We start from the raw sequence: 12,771 nt of genomic DNA on the forward strand, positions 1-12,771 counted from the left end.
TAACAGACCAAATAGAGGAATTATAGTTTAGTATACAAAGCACAAGTTAAGGATCCCTTATCTGAAATGCTTGGGACCAAAGTGTTGCAAATTTTTTTAAAATCTTGGAATATTTGCATTATACTTACTGGTTGAACATCACTAATCCAAAAATCAATTGCATGTCATGTCAGTGCTCAAAAAGTTTCAGATGTTGGAGCATTTTACATTTCAGATTTTCAGATTAGGAACATTCAACCTGTATAAAGATGTAATTTTGTTAAATCAACAACCAAAATGGGTGGAAAAGAAGTTGCTGAAGGAGCAGTTTTTGTATGTTATGAAGATAAGCTGGTATAAACTCAAATTAGAATGTGATAAGATTAGGAAGTTAAATGTAGTCCCCATGGTAACCACTAAGAAAATAGTTACAGAATACATACAAAATGAAATGAGGAGGGAATATAAATGTTTTGCTTCAAAAATCAACTAAAAACAAAATAAGACAGTTGTATTAGTCTGTTTTCATGCTGCTGATAAAGACATACCCAAGACTGGGCAATTTACAAAAGAAAGAGGTTTATTGGACTTATAGTTCCACGTGGCTGGGAAGGCCTCACAAGTATGTTGGAAGGTGAAAGGCATGTCTCACATGGCAGCAGACAAGAGAACACAGAGCTTGTGCAGGGGAGCTCCTCTTTTTAAAGGCGTCAAATCTCATGAGACTTATTCACTATCACAAGAACAGCACAGGAAAGACTTGCCCCCATGATTCAGTTACCTCCTACTGGGTCCCTCCCAAAACACATGGGAATTCAGGATGATATTTGGGTAGAGACACAGCCAAACCATATCATTTTGTACCTGCCCCCCGCCGCCCCAAATCTCATGTCCTCACATTTCAAAACCAATCATGCCCTCCCAACAGTCCCCCAAAGTCTTAACTCATTTCAGCATTAATTCAAAAGTCCACAGTCCAAAGTCTCATCCAAGACAAAGCAATTACCTTCTGTCTATGAGCCTGTAAATCAAAAGCAAATTATTTACTTCCTAGATACAATGGGGATACAGGCACTGTGTAAATATAGCCATTCCAAATGGGAGACATTGGCCCAACAAAGGGGCTACCGGCCCCATGCAAGTCTGAAACCTGCGGGACAGTCAAATCTTAAAGCTCCAAAATAATCTCCTTTGACTCCATGTTCCACATCCAGGTCACTCTGATGCAAGAGGTGAACTCCCACAGCCTTGGGCAGCTCCACCCCTAGGGCTTTGCAGGATACAGCCCCACTCCTGGCTGCTTTGTGGGCTGGTGTTGAGTGTCTGGGGCTTTTCCAGGTGCATGGTGCAAACTATTGGTGGAGTTACCATTGTGGGGTCTGAAGGATGGCAGCCGGCCCTCTTCTCACAGCTCCACTAGACGGTGCCCCAGTCGGGACTCTGTGTGGGGGCTTTGATCCCACATTTCCCTTCCACACTCCCCTAGCAGAGGTTCTCCATGAGGGCCCCACCCCTGCGGCAAACTTCAGCCTGGGCATCCAGGTGTTTCCATACATCTTCTGAAATCTAGACAGAAGTTCCTAAACCTCAGTTCTTGACTTCTGTGCACCCACAGGCTCAACACCACATGGAAGCTGCCAAGGCTTGGGGCTTCCACCCTGTGAAGCAACAGCCTGAGCTGTCTCTTGGCCCCGTTTAGTCAGGGCTGGAGCAGCTGAGACACAGGGCACCAAGTTCCTAGACTGCACACAGCAGAGGGATGCTGGGCCCGGCCCACAAAACCATTTTTCCCCCTAAACCTCCGGACCTATGATGGGAGATGCTGCCACAAAGGGCTCTGACATGCCATGGAGACATTCTCCTCATTGTCTTGGGGACTAACATTCAGCTCCTCATTATTTATGCAAATTTCTGCAGCCAGCTTGAATTTCTCCCCAGAAAATGGGATTTTCTTTTCTATTGCACTATGGACTTTTGAATTCATGCTGAAATGAGTTGAGACTTTGGGGGACTGTGGGGAAGGCATGATTGGTTTTGAAATGTGAGGACATGAGATTTGGGGGGGCAGGTACAAAATGATATGGTTTGGCTGTGTCTCTACCCAAATATCATCTTGAATTCTCATGTGTTTTGGGAGGGACCCAGTGGGAAGTAACTAAATAATGGGGGCAAGTCTTTCCTGTGCTATAAAAGTTGCAGGCTGCAACTTTTCCACACTTTTATGCTCAGTTTCCCTTTTAAAACTGAATGCCTTTAACAGCACCCAAGTCACATATTGAATGCTTTGCTGCTTAGAAATTTCTTCTGCCAGATACCTTAAGTCATCTCCCTGAAGTCCAAAGTTCCACAAATCTCTAGGGCAGGGGAAAAATGCCACCAGTCTCTTTGCTAAAACATAGCAAAAGGAACCTTTGCTCCAGTTCCCAACAAGTTCCTTATCTCCATCTGAGACCCCTTCAGCCTGGATTTCATCGTCCATATCACTATCAGTATTTTGGTCAAAGTCATTCAACAAGTCTCTAGGAAGTTCCAAACTTTCTCACATTTTCCTGTCTTTTTCTGAGGCCTCCAAACTGTTCCAACCTCTGCCTGTTACCCTGTTCCAAAGTCACTTCCACAGTTTCAGGTATCTTTTCAGCAGCGCCCCAATCTACTGGTACCAATTTACTGTATTAGTCTGTTGTCATGTTGCTGATAAAGACATACCTAAGGCTGGGCAATTTACAAAAGAAAGAGGTTTATTGGACTTACAGTTCCACATGGCTGGGAAGACCTCACAATCATGGTGGAAGGTGAAAGGCATATCTCACACGGCAGCAAAGAGAACAGAGAGCTTGTGCTGGGGAACTCCTCTTTTTAAAACCATCAGATCTCGTGAGACTTACTCACTGTCATGAGAATAGCACAGGGAAGGCATGCCCCCATGATTCAATTACTTCCCGCCAGTTCCCTCCCACAACACATGGGAATTCAAGATGAGATTTGGGTGAGGACACAGCCAAATCATATGAACAGTGATGCAGGAAATGAGGAACAAAAAAGCTATAAGGCATATACAAAACATATATCAGAATGACAAATATCTCTCCTTATCAGTAATTCCTTGAAATGTAAATTGATTTAACTGTCCAATCAATAGGCAGAGATTGGCAGAATGAATAAAACTACATGCTGTCTATAAAATACTCATTTTAGATCCAAAGACACAAATAGATTGAAATTGAGAGAACGGAAAAAGATATAGCATGCAAATAATAACCAGAGAGAACAGAGGCCACTAATATTAGTGGCTACACTAATATTAGACAAAATAAACTTTAAATCAAAAAAGATTACAAGAGACAAAGAGGAACCTACTGACAGACTATCAAAATATATGAAGCAAAAATCAACAGAACTAAAGGGAGAAATAGACAGTTCTACAATAATAGTTGGAGACTTCAATACCCCACTCCAATACCAACTAGATAAAGATACGTAAGAAAATAGAGGACTTAACACAATAAACCAACTAGATCTAACAGACATATACAGAACACTCTACTCAAAAACGGCAATATATATTTCTCAAGGGCACATGCAACATTTTTCAGAATGAACCACGTTAAGCCACAAATTAAGTATCAGTAAATGTAAAAAGACATATATCATATGAAGTGTCTTCTCCAACCACAGTGAGATAAAGCAGAAATAAAACTATAAAATTCATAAATTTGTGGAAATTAAACAACATATTCTTAAGCAACCAATGTATCAAAGAAGAAATCACAAGAGAAATTAGAAAATATTTGGAGATGAACGAAGCTCAAGAAAAAACACACTGAAACTTATGGGACTTAGCAGTGCTAAGGGGGAATTTACACCTATAAATGTTTACATTAAAAAAACAAAAAAGATCTCAAGTCAACAATCCAACTTTGCAAATTATGGAATGAGAGAAGAACAAATGAAATCAAAAGCTAGTGGAAGAAAGTAAATAATAAAGTTTAGACAGAGAGAAATGAAATCAAGAATAGAAAAATAAGAGAGAAAAATCAATAAAACCAAAAGTTGGTTCTTTGAAAATAATCAATAAATTGAAAAACCATAGGGGCAGGGGCCAAGATGACCAATTAGAAGCAGCTGTGGTCCACAGCATTCACAGAGAGGAACAAAACAGGCAAGTGAATACAGCACCTTCAACTGAAACATCCAGGTTCTCACATTGGTACTGATTAGGGAATCAACTCAATACACGGAGAATGAAGAAAAGTAGGGTGGTGCGATGGCCCACCAGGAGTGACATGGAGCCAAGGAAACCCCCACCCCCAGCCAAGGGAAGCAATTAGTGACTATGTGACCCAAGAAACCATGCTTCTCCCATGGATCTTTGCAACCTGTGGATCAGGAGATCCCCTTGTGAGCCCACGCACCAGAGCTTTGGATCTGTCACTTAGAACTGGGTAGAGACTTGGCAGAGCAACTGCTGAGGCACACACAGAAACCCAAGAACTTTAAACACACCAGTCTTTCTGCAACTCAGGCAAGGTGGGTGGTTCACATATACCCCTAGGAAGGGGGCAGAATCCAGGGAGCCAATCAGCATCATTCTGTAGACCCCACTTCCACCGCACCTCACAAGATAAGACCCACTGTCTTGGAATTCCAGCAAGCCATCAGCAACAGGGTGGAGCCTGCCTGAGACAGGAGCCTCAAGAGGAGAGTGGAGGGCAATACCTCTGCTGTTTGGTCAATTCAGCCATTTCAGCCTGTGGGCTTTGGAAAGTCAAAACGGTCCAGACGAGGAAGGGTTTCCCTAGAAGTGCAACACAGCAGCTTTGCCAGATCATGGCCAGACTGCTTCTTCGTCACTGGGTAGAACCTTCCAGCTGGACCCTCCAGCCATGCCTGCCTGCACATATTAGAGACAGAGCTCTGATCTCTCCCTGGGATGAAGTGCCCAGAGGAGGGGAGGGCTGTCACCTGGGTTGGTTGGATGACTTAGCCCTTCTGGCCTTTGGGTTTTGTAGAGGCCAAGTTGACAAGGGCAGAGGCAGTTCATCACCACAGCACAGCTGTTTTGTTGAGGTATGGCCAGACTGCTTCTTTAAGCAAGACCCTGATCCACTCCTCCTTGTGGGGCAGGTACTCCCAGTCAGGTCCCACCCACAGTGGCCTCCGGTCACCCTGGACAAAGTGTCTGAAGGGTGGGGCAGGCTGCCAATTTGGCCATTTGGCTTCTCAGCTTGTCCAGCCTGTGGGCCTTGGAGAGCCCAAACAGATCAGGGACTGAAGGGATCTCCAATACAGCATAGCTGCTCTATCAAAAGCAGACTGCTTCTTTAAGAGGGTTCCTGATCCTGACTGGGTAGGACCTCCCAACAGGAGTCTTCAGCCACCTCCTACAGGCAAATTTGGGCCAGCAATAGGTCAAGACCCCTGGGACAGAGCTTCCAGAGGAAAAAGTTGGCTGCCATCTTTGCTATTTCACAGGCTTCACAGGTGATACCTCAAGGTACCGAAAAAAAAAAAAAAAGAAAACTAAGGTTTAGAGTGGATCCCCAGCAAACCATAGCAGCCCTATGGAAGAGTTGCCAGACTGTTAAAAGAAAAACAAATAGAAAACAACAACGAAACCCATCCAAAGATCAGCAGCATAAAAAATCAAAGGTAGATAAACCCACTAAGATGAGAGAGAATCAATGCAAAAACACTGAAAACTCAAAAAGCCAGAGTGCCCCTTTTCCTTAAAATGACTACAACACCTCTCCAGCAAGGGCTCAGAACTGGGCTGGGCTGAGATGGTTGAAATGACAGAAGTAGGTTTCAGAAGGTGGGTAATAAACTTCACTGAGATAAAAAAGCGTGTTGTAAACCAATGCAAAGAAGCTAAGAATCACGATAAAATAATACAGGAGCTGAGAGCCAAAATAGCCAGTTTAAAGGGAAACATAACTAATCTGTTAGAGCTGAAAAGCACACTACAGGACTTCACAATGCAATCACAAATATTAATAGCAGAATAGACCAAGTGGAAGAAAAAATCTCAGAGTAAGAAAGAATCTCAGAGCTTGAAGACTATCTTTCTGAAATAAGACAGGCTGACAAGAATAGAGAAAAAAGAATGAAATAAATGAACAAAACCTCTGAGAAATATGGGATTATGTAAAGAGACCAAATCTACAACTGATTGGTGTACCTGAAAGAGACAAAGAGAATGGAACCAAGTTGGAAAACACACTTTAGGATATAATCCAGAACTTCCCCAACCTAGCAAGACAGGCCAATATTCAAATTCAGGAAATACAGTGAACCCCAGTAAAATACTCTGTGAGAAGAGAGATCATCCCCAAGACCTATAATAATCAGATTCTCCAAGATTGAAATGAAAGAAAATATATCTAAAGAACTCTTCACCCCAAAACAACAGAATATACATTATTCTCATTGCCACATGGCACTTAACTCTAAAATTGATCACATAATCAGAAGTAAAACACTCCTCAGCAAAAGCAAAAGAGCTGAAATCCTAACAACCAGTCTCTCAGACCACAGCACAATCAAATTAGAACTCAAGGTTAAGAAATTCACTCAAAACCACACCACATCACATGGAAACTGAACAACTCAAGATTAAGAAATTCATTCAAAACCACACCACTACATGGAAACTGAACACTACATGGAACCTGCTCCTGAATGACTTGCGAGCAAATAATGAAATTAAGGCAGAAATCAAGTTCTTTGAAACTAATGAGAACAAAGACACAATGTACCAGAATCTCTGGGTTGCAGCTAAAGCAGTGTTAAGAGCGAAATTTATAGCACTAAATGCCCACACCAAAAAGCTAGAAAGATCTCAAATTGACAACTTTTTTTTTTTTTTTTTTTTTTTTTTTTTTTGTGAGACGGAGTCTTGCGCTGTGGCCCAGGCTGGAGTGCAGTGACCGGATCTCGGCTCACTGCAAGCTCCGCCTCCCGGGTTCACGCCATTCTCCTGCCTCAGCCTCCCGAGTAGCTGGGACTACAGGCGCCTGCCACCTCGCCCGGCTAGGTTTTTTTTTGTATTTTTCAGTAGAGACGGGGTTTCACCGTGTTAGCCAGGACGGTCTCGATCTCCTGACCTCGTGATCCGCCCGTCTCGGCCTCCCAAAGTGCTGGGATTACAGGCTTGAGCCACCGCGCCCGGCCTTCAAATTGACAACTTAACTACTAAAAGAGCTAGGAAACCAAGAGCAAACAAACCCAAAGCTAGTAGAAGACAAGAAATAATCAAGATCAGAGCTAAACTGAAGAAAGTAAAAACACAAAAAAAAAAACCTTCAAAAAATCAAAGAATCCAATAACTGTTTTTTTAAGATTAATAAGATAGATAGACTGCTAACTAGACTGATAAAGAGGGAGAGAAGATTTAAATAAACACAATCGGAAATGATAAGGGGGATATCACCACTGATCCCACAGAGATACAAACAACCATCTGAGAATACTATAAACAACCCTATGCACATAAACTAGAAATTCTAGAAGAAAATTCCTGGACACATACATCCTCCTAAGACTGAACAGGGAAGAAACAGAATGCCTGAACAGAACAATAACAAGTTCTGAAATCGAGGCAGAAATAAATAGCCTACCAGTCAAAAAAAAAAAAAAAAAAAGCCCAGGACCAGATAGATTTACAGATGAATTCCACTAAAGGTACAAAGAAGAGCTGGTACTATTTCTACTGAAACTATTTCAAAAAATTGAAAAGGAGGGAATCTTCCCTAACGCATTTTTTTTTTCTTTTTTGAGATGGAGTCTCACTCTGTCACCCAGGCTGGAGTGCAGTGGGTCAATCTCAGCTCACTGCAACCTCTGCCTCCCAGGTTCATGTGACTCTCATGCCTCAGCCTCCTGAGTAGCTGGGATTACAGGAGCCCACCACCAAAACCTGTCAGAGATACACCACCAACAACAAAAACTTCAGGTCAATACCATTGATGAACATCAATGCAAAAATCCTCAACAAAATACTGGCAAACCAAATCCAGCAGCACATCAAAAAACTTATCCACTACAATTAAGTAGGCTTCATCCCTGGGATGCAAGGTTGGTTCAATGTACACAAATCAATAAATGTGATACATTACACAAACAGATCTAAAGATATGATTATCTCAATAGACGCAGAAAGGACCTTCAATAAAACTCAACATCCCTTTATATAAAAAACTCTCAATAAACTATGTATTAAAGGAACACATTTCAAAATAATAAGTGCCATATATGACAAACCCACAGCATATATCACACTGATTTGGCAAAAGCTGGAAGCATTCTCCTTGAAAACTGGCACAAGACAAAGAGGCCCTCTCTCACCACTCCTGTTCAATATAGTATTGGAAGTTCTGTCCAGGGCAATCAGGCAAAAGAAAGAAAGAGGATTCCAATAGGAAGAGAGGAAGTCAAACTATCTTTATTTGCAGATGCCATGATCCTATATCTAGAAAACCCCATTGTCTCAGGTCAAAAGCTTCTTAAGTTGGTAAGCAACTTCAGCAAAGTCTCAAAATACAAAATCAATGTGCAAAAATTGCTAGCATTCCCATATACAAACAATAGGCAAGCTGAGAGCCAAATCATGAGTGAACCTCCATTCACAATTGGCACAGATAGAATAAAATGCCCAGGAATACAGCTAACAAGGGAAGTGAAGAATCTCTTCAAAGAGAACTATAAACTACTGCTCAAAGAAATCAGAGATGACACAAACAAATGGAAAAATATACCATGCTCATGAATAGGAAGAATCAATATCATGAAAATTGACATACTACCTAAAGCAATTTATAGATGCAATGCAATTTCCGTTAAACTACCACTGACATTCTTCACAGAATTAGAAAAAAACTATTTTAAAATTTATATGAAATCAAAACAGAGCCCAGATAGTCAAGACAATCCTAAGCAAAAGGAACAAAACTGGAGCCATCACGCTACCCAACTTCAAACTACACTATAAGACTACAGTAACCAAAACAGTATTACACAAGTACAAAAAGACTCAGAGACCAATGGAACAGAATAGAGAAGCCAGAAACAAGTTTGTACACCTAAAACCATCTGATCTTCAAAAAACGTGACAAAAACAAGCAATGGGGAAAGAATTATTTATTTAATAAATGGTGCTGCTATAACAGGCCAGCCATATGCAGCAAATTGAAACTAGACCCCTTCCCTATACCATCTGCAAAAATCAACTCAAGATGTATTAAGGACTTAAATATAAAGCCCCAAAACTATAAAAACCATAGAAGAAAATCTAGGCAATACCATTCAGAACATAGGCATGGGCAAAGATTTCATGATGAAGACACCAAAAGCAATTGCGACAAATGCAAAAATTGACAAATGGGGTCTAGTTAAACTAAAGAGCTTCTGCACTGTGAAAGAAACTATCATCAGAGTGAACAATTTACAGAATGGGAGAAAATGTTTGCAATCTATCCATCTGACAAAGATCTAATATGTAGCATCTACAAGGAACTTACACAAATTTAAAAGATAAAAACAACTTCATTAAAATGTAGGCCAAGGACATAAACAGGCACTTCTCAAAAGAAGACATACATGTAGCCAACAAACATATGAAAAAAGCTCAACTACACTTAACATAAGAGAAATGTAAATCAAAACCACAATGAGATACCATCTTACACCAATCAGAATAGCTATTATTAAAAAGTTAAAAAATAACAGATGCTGGCAAGGTTGTGGAGAAAAAGGAACAGTTTTACACTGTTGGTGGAACTGTAAATTAGTTTGACCATTGTGGAAGACAGTGTGGTGATTCCTCAAAGATCTAGAGGCAGAAATACCATTTGACCCAGCAATCCCATTACTGAATATATACCCAAAGGAATATAAATCATTCTATTATAAAGATACATGCACATGTATTTTCATTGTAGCACTATTCACAATAGCAAAGACATGGAATCAACCTAAATGTCTATCAATGGTAGACTGGATAAAGAAAATGTGGTACATATGCACCATGGAATACTATGCAGCCATAAAAAGGAATGAGATGGTGTCCTTTGCTGGGACATGAATGGAGCTGGAGGCCATTATCTTCCACAAATTAATGCAGGAACAGAAAACCAAATCCCACATGTTCTCACTTATAAGTGGGAGCCGGATAATGAGAAAACATGGACACACGCTGGGGAACAACACACACTGAGGCCTGTTGGAGAATGGGGGAAGGAGGGAGATCATGAAGAAGAATAGCTCATGGATGCTCGGCTTAATACCTAGGTGACGGGATGATCTGTGCAGCAAATCACCATAGCCCATGTTTACCTATGTAATAAACCTGCACATCCTGCACATGTACCCCTGAACTTAAAAAGAAAACCATTAGCTTGATAGACTAATCAAAAAAAAAGAGAGGGGCCAGGCACAGTGGCTAACGCCTGTAATCCCAGCACTTTGCAAGGCCAAGACAGGCAGATCACTTGAGGCCAGAATTTCAAGATCAGCCTAGCTAACACGGCAAAACTCTGTCTCTATTAAAAATACAAAAATTAGCCAGGTGTGGTGGTGTGTGTCTGTGGTCCCAGCTACTGGAGAAGCTGAGACAGGAGAATCGCCTGAACCCAGGAGATGGAGGTTGCAGTAAGCTAAGATTTCGCCACTGCAATTCAGCCTTGGCAACAAAGTGAGGCTCTCTCTCAAAAAAAAAAAAAAAAGTTAAAATTTAAAAAGAGAAAACACACAAATTACTAAAATCAGAAATGAAAGTGGAGATATAACTACCAATGCTATAGAAATAAAAAAGGATTTCATGAAAGTATTATGAAAAAATATATACCAAAAAATCGGATAACCTAGATGAAATGGATGAATTCCTAAAAAACAAAACACCTACCTACAGTAAATCATGAACGAATAGAATATTTCAAAGACTTATAACTAGTAAGGAGATAGAATTAATAATAAAAAATCTTATGACATTAAAATGCTCCAGACCTGAGAGCTTCACTGGTAAATTCTACCAAACATTTAAAGAAGAACTAATACCAAACCTTCTCAAACTTTTCCCAAACATATTAAGAAGTAGGAACATTCCTAATTCATTCCATAAGGCCAAGGGTACCCTGACTTCAAAGACACTATAAGAAAACTACATCCCTTACGAACATTAATGCAAAAATCCTCAATAAAATACTAACAAATCAAGTTCAGTAGCATCTTAAAAGGATTATACACCATGACCATGTGAGATTTGTTCCTGGGATACAGGGATGGTTCAACACATGAAAATTGATCAATGTACACTACATTTACAGAATAAAGGACAAAAAATACATCACCAACTCAACTGATGCATAAAAAAGCATTTGAGAAAATTCAACACCCTTTCATGATAAAAAAAAAAAAAACACCAACAAACAGGACATAAATAAACAGAAATATATTAGATGTTCATGGATTTGAAGACTTACTATTGTTAAGCTGTCCATACTAAACAAAGCAATCTACAGATTCAGTGCAATCACTGTTAAAATCTCAATGATGTTTCTTGCAGAAATAAAAAAGCCCAACCTAAAATTCACATGGAATCTCAAGGGATCCCAAATAGCCAAAGCAATCTTGGCTGTATCTTGGAGGACTCATAGTTCCTTATGTCACTACTTACTAAAAGCTATAGTAATCAAGGAAATGTAATACTGGCATAAAGACAGACATATAAACCAAGAACAGAGTCCAGAAATAAACCCTTGTTTACATGGTCAAATGATTTTTGACAAGGGTGCAAGACCATTGGTTGAATGGGGAAATTGGACATCCACATTCGAAAGAATGAAGCTGGACCATTACCTAACACCATATATTAAAAATTAACTCAAAATGGATCAAAGACCTAAAATATAAGATCTAAAGCTAGCCTTAGCTTAGACAAAAACATAGGAGTAAACCTCTCTGACCCTGGATTAGGCAAAGATTAATCCAATTTCTTGGATTTCTTGGTCACCAGAGGCAACCAAAGAAAAATAGACAAATTGGACTTCATGAAAATTTTAAAAATTTATGAATCAGGAGAATATCAACATAGTGAGAACTCATCTCTATGAAAAATTTAAAAATTATCTGGGCATGGTGGCACATGCCTATAGTCCTGGGTACTTGGGAGGCTGAGGTGGGAGGTTCACTTGAGCCTGGGAGGTTGAAGTTGCAGTGAGCTATGATTGTGCCACTGTACTCCAGCCTGGGCAACAGTGACCCTGTCTCAAAATCAAACAAACAAACACACACACACATACACAAGAATATCAACAGAGTAAAAACGGCAACCCATGGAATAAGAAATAAAAGAATATTTATAAACCATATGACTGATAAGGGATTAATATCCAGAATACATAAAGAATTCCTAAAAGTCAACAACAAAAACAACTAATTACACTGGTGATTAAGTTAGCAAAAACCAAAACAACAAAAACAATTCAAAAATGGGCAAAGGACTTGAACAGACATTTTTTCAACGAATATATACAAATGATCAATAAGCACTTGAAAAGAGGCTTAACCTCACAAATCATTAGAGATATGCAAATTAAAACTAAAATGAGATACCACCTCATCCCCATTAGGATGGCTCCTATGGTTCTGCCTTGCTGCTACTTTGAAGAAATTACAGTCAGCCTCTGTTCCCATGGGTTCCACATCTGCAGATTTAACAACTACAGATGGAGAACATTTAAAAATAAATAAATAAATAAAACACAACTGTACCAATAATAAAAACTAATACAACAATTT

General features: G+C 39.9%; 1 protein-coding gene across 1 annotated transcript in view; it reads right to left on the bottom strand.

The window, feature by feature from the left end:
• ZC2HC1B (zinc finger C2HC-type containing 1B) overlaps positions 1-12,771 on the bottom strand; it is a 66,447-nt gene that overhangs the window by 13,601 nt on the left and 40,075 nt on the right. The gene's annotated exons all lie outside the window — the stretch shown is intronic.

Source organism: Macaca thibetana, chromosome 4 (genome assembly GCF_024542745.1).
Source record: "Macaca thibetana thibetana isolate TM-01 chromosome 4, ASM2454274v1, whole genome shotgun sequence".
Classification (NCBI taxonomy): domain Eukaryota; kingdom Metazoa; phylum Chordata; class Mammalia; order Primates; family Cercopithecidae; genus Macaca; species Macaca thibetana.